We start from the raw sequence: 13,417 nt of genomic DNA on the forward strand, positions 1-13,417 counted from the left end.
TGTTGTCAGAATTTTATAACGTTTCAGAATTTTCTTGGATTTTAAATGCAATTATTATTATTATTATTATTATTATTATTTTTTTGAAAAATCGTAATTTTAAGAAAATTTCTTTACGCTAACACACATTACAAAATAAGTTTATTATAGAATACTTTGAAATTTCGTAAAGAGATTTTGTATAATGATAGCGATGTTTTGTACTAAAAGCCTAAGTCTAAATGTGGATTAGTTATTATTAGCTAGTTTTAAGAAAGAATATTTAGAATTTTTTTAAAGAAAGTTTAATGTTAAGCAATATACTTAGTTCTACTTCATTATCTTTTAGAATTTATCTCAAAATTTCAGTTCAAAACTCAGCTAATCACATTATTAATTTTAAGAAAATATTTTGAAATTTAAGCATTGCAGTTTGTTATAGAACTGCAACGTGGCATGAAAAATTTGGTATTTTTAAGCTCCAATTTGCCCTTATTTTCTAAAATTATTTTGAAACTTTAATTTTAATTTATAATGTAAGGACCCTGTTTACCAAACATAAAATTAAAATTTTAATGAAATCTTTTTTAAAAAATATTGTGATGAAACAGTCGGATATCTTAAAATATGATGATTAATATACAGAAAAGTCTAAGCATTTGCTTCCGAATTTTAAAGTAAATCATGTTTTCAAATTCCCTTTCATATATTGTTCACAATAAGTGTTAGCAAATCACATAACATAACGCACATATAATCAATTTAAACTGTTTACAAAGGTTTTTTTCCTTTTGGGATATTTAATTCGTTTTTACATTACTGCAGCATTCGTTTCTATAAAATAAATAGGAAATATAGAGTATGAATGTACGAAAGAACTTACGTTTGGTAAACATAATTTTCTAAATTCATAACATACCTGAAACAAAAATAAAATAGATTAAATTTTATCGCACAATATCAGTATTACAAATATAATTGAATAGTTGTTAAGGTAAATGGGTATGGTAAAGGTAAATAATTAAGGTAAGGTAAATTCTAGTTAAAAAGGAAAAATTGCAGAAAACTGAAGTTAGAAAGTAAACAGCAATAAGAAATTTACTTAGAAATATGAAATCAAAAATAATAAAATTTGAATGTGAAAAAATTTTAGTTCTTTGTAAATCACACCAACACCGGAAAATACCTTTGTCTGTTATTGTATGCTTTCATTTTTTATTGTATCATGTTGATTTTAAAACATGTAATAAGAGATTCATCATAAAGGATCATTTGTTATAATTATTTTGCTTATATAATATGGTGACTAAAATAAAATAACTATCTATTTAAAATAATTATAATAATAATAATCCATTTTGGTTTCCAAATTATTATCGATTTAAAACAATTATAATAATAATAATCCATATTTGTTTCCAAATTATTATCGATTTAAAATAATTATAATAATAAAGTAAATAATTATAATAATAATCTATTTTGATTTCCAAATTATCCAAAGAATAGTTTTCGTTTACACACACTTCTTTTCTTATTTTTTTGATTTCATAAGTGTCTTTTCTGTTAAGTCTGAACAAAAAAACAATATTTTATTATCAGTTTTTGTACCCAAAGAATAGTTTTCGTTTACGCACATTTGTCTTTATTTATTGATTGATTTTTTTTTATTAGGCTAAACATAATAGGACTTCATAATAAGATGTTTGAACAAAATAATAATTCGTTAACATCTGTTTTTGTAGAATGTTAAACTCTAATATTCACATGTTAATTATCTTAATAATTGAATTGATAATTGAATTAATAATTGAATTAATAATTGAAAATAATAATTGAATAGATTCATGTAGAACAATTTAATTAATTTGCCTATATTTCACCAAATGATTTTCATAAATTTAGTTTGCAAATTTGAAAATTGCTTCTGAAAACTATATTTTTCTTCCAAAGAGAGAAAATTGTTGATTGATTTTTTTTAGTAAGCTAAGCATAATAAGATTTTTGAACAAAAAAATAATTCGTTGTCATCGGTTTTTGTAGAACGTTAAGCTCTAATATTCACATGTTAATTATCCTAATAATTGAATTGATAATTGAATTAATAATTGAAAATAATAATTGAATAGATTCATGTAGAACAATTTAATTAATTTGCCTATATTTCACCAAATGATTTTCATAAATTTAGTTTGCAAATTTGAAAATTGCTACTGAAAACTATATTTTTCTTCCAAAGAGAGAAAATTGCAGTCCTGTTCAATTTTTTCAAAAAAAAAAAAAAAAAAAATCGTTACTAAGTGAAAAAATAAAAAGCATTCTAGAAAAGAACAATTTACAGAAAAAAAATAGTTTGCTGTACATTTGAAAAGAAAGAAAAGAGCTTGTATAAGGAAGTCTCTTTCCCTTATAGACAAAATAGGCCCCAGTTTTTAAAGGCTACAAAAATAGAGAAGAAAACATCCCCAGAATATACAACAAAAGAGAAACATCTTCTACAAAAGACGGACGAATGAAAAAGCGTTTCGGACAACAAAAGGTGTTGAAAAGGTTCAACAAAGGACTTCCAAAAAAGTAATAGCAAAAAAAAGAAAAGAATACTTTATATAAAACATATATAGATATATATGTGGGGAATTCTAAAAGAATAAATGCAGGGAAAAAGAAAATTTTGAAATCTTGTTTTGTGATGTCTATTGTAGAGTGAGAACTATTTTCATGTGCCAACCATGTGGTTTTAGCGCCAATCCGCCTTTGAAACATTGCCTTGTTTTCTTTAAGATTTCTTTTCAAGATCTGGAAAGTACCATTTTCATTTTATTTTGTTGACTTCATCCCTTTCTGTGTTTCTTGTATGTGTGGTATTTAAGTTCTGAAAAAGACTCATTTGAAGTGTGGGGCAGCAAAAGCCACAAACTTTTATAGAATGCCTTTTCTAAACATTAAAGAGCACGTGTTTCGGGAGAAAAGAACAGAAGAAAAAAACTGTCTCGATTTTTCTTTTCTTTCTCTCAGGTGATGCTGGCTTTTCCCGAAAATATTTTTAATATCTCTTATTTATCAAAGTGGTTGCCTCGTTTTTCTTTTTTTGATTTTTTAAAAATCAACATTTCTGTTTTTCTTTATTTTACAATCGAAAAATATGATGGCTGATTAATATGGGTGTTTAACTTTTAAATCTAAGGATAGGTGGCGCTGGAGGCTAAAATTCTTAAAAGGACTTCTGAGTTATTACTTCCTATTTATTTCTGCTTCTAAATTTAAACTCGTCCCCCTTTATTGACATTCGAAGACTTCTGAGTTATTACTTCCTATTTATTTCTGCTTCTAAATTTAAACTCGTCACCCTTTATTGACATTCGAAGACTTCTGAGTTATTACTTCCTATTTATTTCTGCTTCTAAATTTATACTCGTCAACCTTTATTGACATTGAACTTGTACAATTTACAATATGACTTCATCTATCTACTATCCAATTTTTTAATTCATTCAACTTTTGCTGAAAACATTAAAAAAAAAATTAGATAACCCTAAAAAAAGAGGCAACCTTACACTTTGTTTATGTCATAATATTATTTGCCTTAAATCGATTTATGACTGAGGATCTTTTAGAATTTAGAAAATTCATTTGAACTGTAAAATATTGTGTAAAATGTGTAAAATTTTGCGAAAAATTTTACAGTTGCTTTAATACAATCTCAATAATAAAACTTCCGAAGAGTATCAAGCCAGTTTACCCATCGTCTCGTAAACATAAGCGGAGGGATACACAGGGAGTTTTGAAGATTTTGTTTTGGTTATAGAATCTTGTTATTGTTTAAACTTAGTTAAACCATCCATAGTAAATGATATAGTAACTCTTGTTCTTTAACATATCATGTGCCTATCAAACCAGCTCTACACTGGTTCACAACATTTCATCATAACCTTGTAAACCGTAGAGGTAGTTTTTTTGTAAATTTTTGTTTTAAAAAAAACTAATAAATACAGTGGTACCCATATTTTCTCACTTTCTACAGAACCGATTAGCTTTCATTTACAATAAAATATACTGGCTGTTCAAAAAGTAATCGACGATTTGAAATTCAATTTAAAAAAGTCGGAAAGAGATAAAAATTCAAGGCTTGCTTCATTCTGCATGCGTACCGTAGTTGTTTTAAAATTAGTTACAAAACTCTTCAATGGATGGCGTTGTTGCATGTAAAAAGCATGTTTTTAAAATTAATTTATTAATTAATTTTTTTTTTGTATGTTTAGTTACGCTTAATTTTGAATTCAGACTGTCCTGCGTTATTGCAGCCAAAAGTGGTTATTTTAAAAGCACAATGTTATAATTTTTCACTGACGGTAGCTCCTTCTGTTCACGAACTTTGCAACTAATTTTGAAACTTGTTGTTCTTGTTTACTAAGTAAAATACCGCAAACTGTATATTTTTTATTTCCTTCAGATTTTTAAATCATAAATTATTTTCGAGGCATTCCATGTATCTTTTTATCCAAAAGGAACTATTTGTTTTATAAAACTGAAATACTGATCTCATATCTAGTAATATTGAAATTTCCCTTACATTCCTTAATGGAAGAAAAAAATTCATTTATCTTTCATAATATTTCGAAAAGAAATGTCGAAATAAACAGGAGCAGAAATTACACACTAAAATATTCTCTTTCGATTTATTCAAAAAAAAATTTTTGTCCGGCATCACTCGTTTCAAAATATGAATTATCCGATTTATAGTTGAAAGTATTCGTTTATAGTGGTTACTCGTTAATTAAAACTGAACTAAATAATTATTATGTTTGTAGTAGCCGAAGCGAAATAAAATGTTAATACTTAAAAAAAAAAAAAAAAAAATCTGACATTCATTAATTTTGTATCTGTTATAAAGTTCTTAAAAGTATCTGGCTAACACAAGCATGAATAAAAAATACATATAACAAATAACAAGATCAAGAAAGAAAAAAATAAAAAGGAGAGAATTTTTGGAATTTGTTGATTAGTTTAGGTAATTAAATTTTTTTTTTTGTTTATATTTAAGATTTGTACTTATCCATTACATATATTTGAGGGTGCCCCCTTGGCAAAATTGGCGATTTTTGTTTGGCGCCATTCCTGTTTTCGCAGAACACCGCGCAAACAGGACTGGCAGCCAAAACATAATGAAATTTCAATAAAACATTAGAAAATTCCAATAAAACATCGGCCAAAACTTAATAAAATTGCATCGAACACAATATAAAGCAACTAACTGTCCAATGAAATTACATATAAAGTTGAACATTAAAAAATAACTCTAAAATCAAAACCAATCACAATCACGATTGGGTTTCTAAAAAACTATAGACGTTTCCTTAAATAAAGGAACATCGCCCAGCTTGGCAATCACAGCTTGGCGAGAATCAAAGGGCACCCTCAAATATACGTAGTCTAACCCCGTTACGGTTATCTCAATTTATTTTTGCTTTATTCACGTGTGGGTGTTGTGTCAATAAATGTGATTTAGAAAAAATTGAAAAATAAATAAAAAAAAAAAAAAAACTGTTTCTTCAATATAGCTGGATTTGTTATACTGTATTAAATATTTGTTTCGGAGACATCTTAAACAAATCCTAAAAACAAAATACAAACAAAATCTATAAAAACAAAGAAACAAGAAACATCTGAGCACAAATAATATACATCCTACCAAAAACAGACCAAAAATTAAGAAAAAAAAGTTAATTCAAATGTAGCGTAAAACTGAAGGGACAACTGAAACTAAGCTGAATAATTATTCTGTACCTTGCAGCGTGAGTGACATGAAAAGTCACAAATTTTTAGAAACCCCAACATTCATTAAATGTGACCAAAAATGTTTCGCAATCTTTTTCCCCATTGTTATGTCAGATCAATTAAAAGGAAGTTATAAAGATTCCACAAAAGTGCTGCTAAAATACAAATGGAGTCTTCCATTATTTCTGTCTTTTGTCATCCCGCTGTATCAAACTATGAACTATTTACAACAAAAGGATCTGCCAAACAATAACAAAGCACTTACAATGCTGTTTTATATGTTTCGATTTAAGATTAAACCTTGGAACCGTCACTGGAATCATATGAAAATAAGGAAAAATCTCTCTCTTTTTTTTCTCTTCAAAACATTTGGGTTCGACATATTTGAAGCTTAGACGTTTTTAATTAGTTGTTTATTTCGTAATTTATTCAGGACACAAAATCATAGAAAACCACGCAGATCCCCGAATATTGGTTTTGTTCTTTCACAATTTAAAAGGAACGAAAAACAATAAAATCCCATGTAAAAATTAAAGCATAACTATACCCATAAATATGATTTTACTTGAATTATAATTATTCACTTTATTTTTGACTCAGAATAACAACTAAAGTAATTTTAATAATTGCGTTCAATTTCCTCACCATAGAAGAAAAAATTTCCAGTATCTTTTTTTTCTTCTCTTTGCATACTGTCCGAGGACCAAGAGGGCACATTCAAATTTCTGTTAAAAAAAACTTTTACATTTGTTTCTCCAATATCATTTTCTTCTTGACATTTGAAATTGCATTGTTAAAGGCTTTACATTAGACTATTTGATATCATTTTTCTTTTACTTTAAAAATTAAACTATTAAATTCTTACAATTCATTACTTCAATATCACTTTGCTCTTGACATTTAAAAATGCATTGTTAAAGACTTTCATCAGATCCTTTGATTTCACTTTCATCTTAACATTCATAACTCTACTGTTAAACCTTTTCAATCTGATCATCCAATATAATTTTCTTTCTGACGTTCAAAAATTGCATTATAAATACTTCCATGTGTTAGATACAGTCAAAGTCAAAAATACCAATAACTTCGCAAGAACTGTAAAGATCACTAATGATTACAGATTTCGCTTTCATATAATCGAAATTCAAAGGAGTCCTGAATAATACCTTTATAGAGACATAGAATTTCAACGAGAAATCAACAGTCGAAGGAAGGTGGCAACTGAAAGTACAATGATACTGCAAGATCACAGTGGATAATCATTATATTAACTAAATTTCCATTTATAAAAGTTGTTCATGTAAAGTGATCAAGAAAAATTTTCAACCAGTTTATTAACCTGGCTCTAAATAACGATCGTAAGTAGATGGCAACTGAAAATACTATGATACTACAAGATCATATCACAATAGATATTCAGTATATTAACTAAATTTCCATCTATAACAGTTGTTTAACAAAAGCAATCAAAATTTTTTTTTAACCAGTTTAATATATAGTTTTAAGTGAAGATCGCTAGTCAAGGGCTGCTGAAAATACAAGGATACTGTAAAAACACAGTGGATAATCATTACCTTAACTAAATTATAACAGTTGTTCATCCAAAGCGATCAGCAAAATTTTCCAACCAGTTGAAAATCTGGCTCTAATTAATACGATATTGCAATATAAGTCTTAAAAAAAGGGGATAAGCCATCAAATGTCTTTTAATGATGGCAGTAAACAATAGTTAGCAGTTACACACAGGGAATAAAGAAAACGTAAGAAAATAAAAATATAATAGTCCACAAACAACGTTGTGAAGAGATTTCCATTAGTACTGGGGTTTCGATAAGATTTCTTTTTTTTCTTTTTCTCCCTCTTCTCCATGGTTGCCATGAATGAATAAAAAGTAACAAACTGTAAATGACAAAAGAAACGAAAATAAAGAGGACGAAAGAGAGAAAAAGAATGGAAAAGTAAATAAATGAAAGAGAAAACGTTGCTATCCGGGCAGGGCACACAAAAGAAACCGGACAATGGTCCGGCAACAACGCGTTTCTGGTGGTCCATTGTTGGCCGGACCCACTTTCTTCCTCTGACGGGGCTTTGATTTGGTAAGCACGCATTCTAGCTGCCATACTCCCTCAAAATAAAAATAAAAACGTATAGAAAAGAAATCGTGACGCAAAAAGACGAAGTTGCTTTCAACCACCCCCTTCTCACGCCCCCACGCACTTTCAGGAAACGTATAATCCACTAACGGGAATAGAAATCTCAGGTTTTTTTTTCTTCAAAAAACCAAGTAACTACCGATTTTTTTTTTATCTGTAATCTAATTCAGGTATTGTACTTCGTATTATATATTTAGCTGTTGCATGACAGAAATGACGGGACATTCCAGTAAAATAAAATAAATATAATATTCTTTTATGAAGTATGAATTCAATCTTTCAGTAAAAAAAACTTTATTTATTACACTCGGAGAAAAGAAAAAAACTCTGGTAACATTACCGTACTGTATAGTCATGACGTTTCTGGTTTTAAAAAAATAACCATACTTCTGGTTAATAAAATCAAAATATATACGGTATTTGAACCATTCACAGGGCTGCCAACTACACTTTTTGCAAGATACTCTATAGAGTGGTAGAAAATTCAAATTTAAAGCTTTTAGGATTTTTGGTAACTTTGCCAACATTTTAAAACTCTCACAACGTGAGAGTTGGTAAAAAACGAAGTTTAATGTAAACTAATGAATCATTCACATGTAGTGGTACAGAAAATAACTTTAAATCAAATTTACAAAACAAAGAATCATATATTAAAACATGAACTTAGCTACTATTGGAAGAAATTTTCCCCAAAAGCTTAGAAAGTTGGCATTCCTGCACTTAGTAGTTTTTCCTCTCATATGGTAACGGCTTAACGGAAATTCTGACTTTAAAAATTACAGTTCTATTTTCACATTTAGCAAATAATACAAAATCACACATTTAGCATAAAATACGATACTGAAGAATGGATTTAAGGAATAGAGGATTTTTATCCCACCCTCTACGGTCTCATGATAAAATTACTGAGTTTAATCACATTATAAAAAACCTTATTTTATCATTAATTTTACCAAAATCATTACCAAATTGCAAAGGGTAAAAAGAAACCAACTTTTGGTGTTCCCATGGAGTCAGAAACATGGTAAATTTTACCATATTGCTGATTGGAATAAAATTGATTAACAAATCACTGATTGGAATTAAATACGTCACTATATTTGTTTATTTTCAATATAAATCAATAATTTTATTATTTTATATAATTAAGTACAGCAAAAAAAAAATTATATAGTTAAATGAAAAGATCTTCAAATGATTTTTGGAGATTCTGAGTAAAATTTTCATTTCGACAGTAGTTTTAATTGCTCGCAATAATTTTGCTGTAGACCTTAAGCGACGCTTTTTATTATTATTAATTGCAGCTTTCTATGCTTTTATATATTCAGCTTTATTTATGGCTATAATAATTCTCATTATTTAATTATTTATGTAAAAATCCAAAAACATATTGAGCCCAGAATATTTTCTCTCGGTCATTTGAGTTTAATATATTACAATAAACAATCAGAATCAATTAGTTTTGTCTTCAGCGCAAGTAAAAAGTATTCAATAAACAGTGGCAAGCGAATTCTTTGATCCCTTTTATTACTATTTTAGTACTACTAGTAAAAAGTATTCAATAAACAGTGGCCAACAAATTCTCTGATCCCTTTTTGCACTATTTTTAATTTTCTACGTTTGTATACATTCAGCTTTATTTATGGCTATAATAATTGTAATTCTTATTATTTAATTATTCATGTAAAAATCCAAAAACATATTTGAGCCCAGCCTATTTTCTCTTGGTTATTTGAGTTTAATATATTGCAATAAGCAATCGGAATCAATTAGTATTGTTTTTAGCGCTAGTATTCAATAAACAGTGGCAAACAAATTCTTTGATCCCTTTTAGTATACTATTTTATTAGTCTTTTTCTCAAAGTCTTCAATTGTAGGGAATACCACATTAAAATGTAGGGAGGAATTTAAAAATCAGAAATTAATTCCAATTCAATTGAGAACTTATCCTATCCCAAAACCATAGTTCTAGACAATGGAGAGGGAATTTTCTCGTCGCTGGCAGGGAAAAATGGGAGATGCCTTACAATGGCTTATTCCTCGAAAAGACAATAGGCCGAAACACTAGGACAGAAGACTAGATGGCTCGGGTTCCGGCCTTTTGTCATAGGGTATATTTGAGTTTTCAACGAGTGGCATCCTGTTGGTATTGTGAACGTCGGGGGTAGCTTTTATTTTCTCCAGGGGCTATTGTGTCGGGGGCCTTACTGGCCATAGGGACCTTTTGTCATCGCAATATTCTTCTCTTGCTGACCCGATTTGCTAAATGGAAAACGGACCCCATTGTTGGTCACGCAGATAATGGACGACTCCAGAAACAAAAGAGTTAGGCCATAGAAGCCTGGATGGGTTTGTTGCTTCAAAGTTCTGACAAAGGGTATTTGGGCGTGTTGGCTGACAGAGTGGGAGATGCGTTTTTGTCTTTATTAGAAGATGAGAATTATGAGAATTTGATGATATTAATAGAATAGTGATACTTTTTAAAAATGGATTAGGTCAGCTCTATAGAGTATATTTTATTAATGATATCATTCGATACCTTTTGATACTAATGTCTAATATATTAATGTTTCAGAGGTTCAATATTTCATAACGTAGGGGAATTGTTATTTGATGGGTTTACTGATTGTTAATGATTTTTTGAAATACATTCTATGTACACATTTAAAAACTCAATACAACTACGTAAGTTCGCAAAGCACAGTTTTATTTTTTTCGTTTTAGATAAGTTCAATCGACAACTTACCTAGCGTAATTTTTTTTTTTTCAGTTTCTGACATGTTTAGAGTATATTTTATCAATGATATCATTCGATACCTCTTGATATTTATTTATAATATAATATTAATGTTTTAAAGGTTTAATATTTTCGTAACGCAGGGGAATTGTTATTTGATGGGTTTACAGATTGTTAATGATTTTTTAAAATATATTCGATACACACATTTAAAAACTCAATACAGCTGCGTAAGTTCGCAAAGCACAGTTTTTTTCCGTTTTAACAATGTTCAATCTACAACTTACAAAACGTAATTTTTTTTTTTTCAGTTTCTGAAATTTTTCTGTTTTGTTAGTTTCAAAACGCAAGAATTTTAATAAATTAATAATTTAATGTTAATAAAAGTAAAATAAACGTTTCTGTAATCTTTGTCGAAATCTGTTCTGTATCTTTGATTAATTTCATTTTAGTGGAAATGAAATTTTTTTCAAATTATTTTTTCGTCTTTTCAAAGTTTTTTATACGATAATATAAATATCGAGCGAAACACTCTTAGAATGTTTGAGAGGCGTTCAGAATTAGTTGTTGAGAAACATTGAAAATTTATTGTCATAAAATGACGAAAACTGCGACACCGAGGTGTCTTATTATTTTTAATTTCTCAATATTTTTTTTTTTTTGTACTTGCATATGATATCCTAACTAGTACCATTTGATTTTATATATCATTCCTACTTAAAACTTCCGATAAAATTTGTATATTTATTTTGTTATAGGTTTACGGATGGAAAATCGAGAAATGACGCACTTATATGCACTACAAAAACTGTGGTGTAATAGCGTCCGAATTTGGCGTAGAAACTCTCCAAAAATTGTGTGAATGATTACTTAATTTCAAATTAATACCATGCATTCTTACACACTTTGAAGAATGTAGTTAAATCTTAATACCAGTAATTGATAAAGTTTACACCTATCTACAGTTCGTTGGCGAAGAAGGTTGTGTTTTTCGGTGATCCATAAATTTGGCGAATAATTATTGTATGTTTAAATTATTTTACTCAATTATCATGTGAAATGATTGTAGGGCTTGTTTTAAATGTTTAACAAATGCTTTTGGATCATTATTAGAAGTTTAAAAGACATTCTGAAATTTCAAGATGGCGGAATAATTACATGAAAAGTGCACTGATGTAATGTGAGTTCTTCTTTTTGATTAATTGACAAGCTGTTCATAGAATATTTAATAACAAGTAAGTTTCAATACTCTTTACTGATTGATAAAAAATATTAGTTGCAATCGATAATTGCCAAATAATTTCACTCTTGTCGGATTGATTTTATGAACAACTAATACTATAAAATGCATGAATGTTTTTTTTAATTGTAAAATACAAAATATTCATGTTCTCACAAAATTAACACAAATCTGACAATTGTATTAAATAATTTTATAATATTTAACTTCTGTTCACTTCATTTTCGTTCGAATTCATGTTAATATTCCGTCTCGGGTGTGTATTTTTGATTAACAAACTAAATATATTTTTAGAAAAGTGCATATGTACATCCTAAATTTATGATTCTTGCTTTATATTTTATTATTAAAGTAACTTTACTGATTCTTATATGTATCATATCTTACTGAAATTATATATTTTAGTGTTACTGAATAAAGAACATGGTGGCGGCTACTTCACACCGAATATAATAAAAAATAAAAAAAACATTTTAGTTGTTTCAGTTCACTATCTCAGTTCGCTATCTTTGCTTTCAGTGTAGTGGAACACTTAGTGAAGCACCACTTTGGTGTAAGGTAGATGCCACCATTTTTGGTGCTCAGATGCACGAAACTTTTTTTACAGTGTATAAGAATAACTACAGATACTTTTAGAATATAAAAAAAAGATTAATTAAAAAAATACTACAATGAAAACCAAGGCTTAAAATATTTTCACGAAGCAATTTCTTTTTAATAATTTTAAAATGAATTCCATTTTTTCGCATTCAACCTATTTCATTTAAATCTGAAAATTTCCAACATCCCAATCTTACTTCCCAATTCTTGCAATCGGAGAAGCTAAGAAAATAAAATATCGAGCTAGCGTAATCCGTTAGATTAAGGAAGAGGCTTCCAAAGATTACTAAAAGGAATTATTAAAATAGGAAAAGAGCTTTAGGCATAGACTTTTGAATGCCCGGGGCCCCAGACAAAGGCATCGGCTTTCGCCGACTAATCCCCAGACAATGCCTCGACGCGAATAATGGACCGCTGGACCTACCCATAAACAGAAGAATTACCATGTTTTCCATTAATTTGAGGGGGGTGACGTTAGGCCGCCTTTAATTTTCCATAAAAGGACATTTTATGACTTTTAATAAAGGACAAAGAGAGAAAAGAGCACCATCGGAACTTGAGGCTAATTTATTCCAACCTTAATTCTGATGGGAGTTAATCAGTAAAGTACCCTTGAAAAGTTAGGTTGGGATTAGGGTGTAGTTTGGGTGGCTATTTCTCAGGTCTCAGAGCAAATGAAGAATCTTTAATCTTCTCGTGTTAAGATGTTAACTTTGCTCCAACGCCTTGCGAAAATAATTTGATCTACAGTACATTGTTATATATTGCAAGATATATTGACATTTTTGAAACTGAATGTAACTATAGCTTTATAAAACTATCTAATAATAATAATAATTAGAATTATAAAAAGAACAAATGAATGAATAGATTTGTTGTTCAATGACAAAATAAAATATGGGATGTTTTGTTAAGTTATTTACTTTGCTCTAA

At 28.6% G+C, this 13,417-nt stretch overlaps 1 protein-coding gene across 2 annotated transcripts in view; it reads right to left on the bottom strand.

Annotated features, from left to right (window-relative positions):
- Positions 1-13,417, bottom strand: part of LOC107438641 (transcription factor Sox-13) — a 555,886-nt gene that overhangs the window by 453,492 nt on the left and 88,977 nt on the right. Inside the window, exon 1 of one of the 2 annotated variants that reach the window (XM_071182380.1) lies at positions 863-898. The exons of the other annotated variant lie outside the window; for it this stretch is intronic. The gene's annotated coding sequence lies outside the window, so the exon portion shown is untranslated. Of the gene's footprint in view, positions 1-862; positions 899-13,417 lie in introns of those variants that run through there. 2 annotated transcript variants of the gene reach the window in all.

The sequence above is a fragment of the Parasteatoda tepidariorum genome, chromosome 6, assembly GCF_043381705.1.
Source record: "Parasteatoda tepidariorum isolate YZ-2023 chromosome 6, CAS_Ptep_4.0, whole genome shotgun sequence".
NCBI lineage: Eukaryota > Metazoa > Arthropoda > Arachnida > Araneae > Theridiidae > Parasteatoda > Parasteatoda tepidariorum.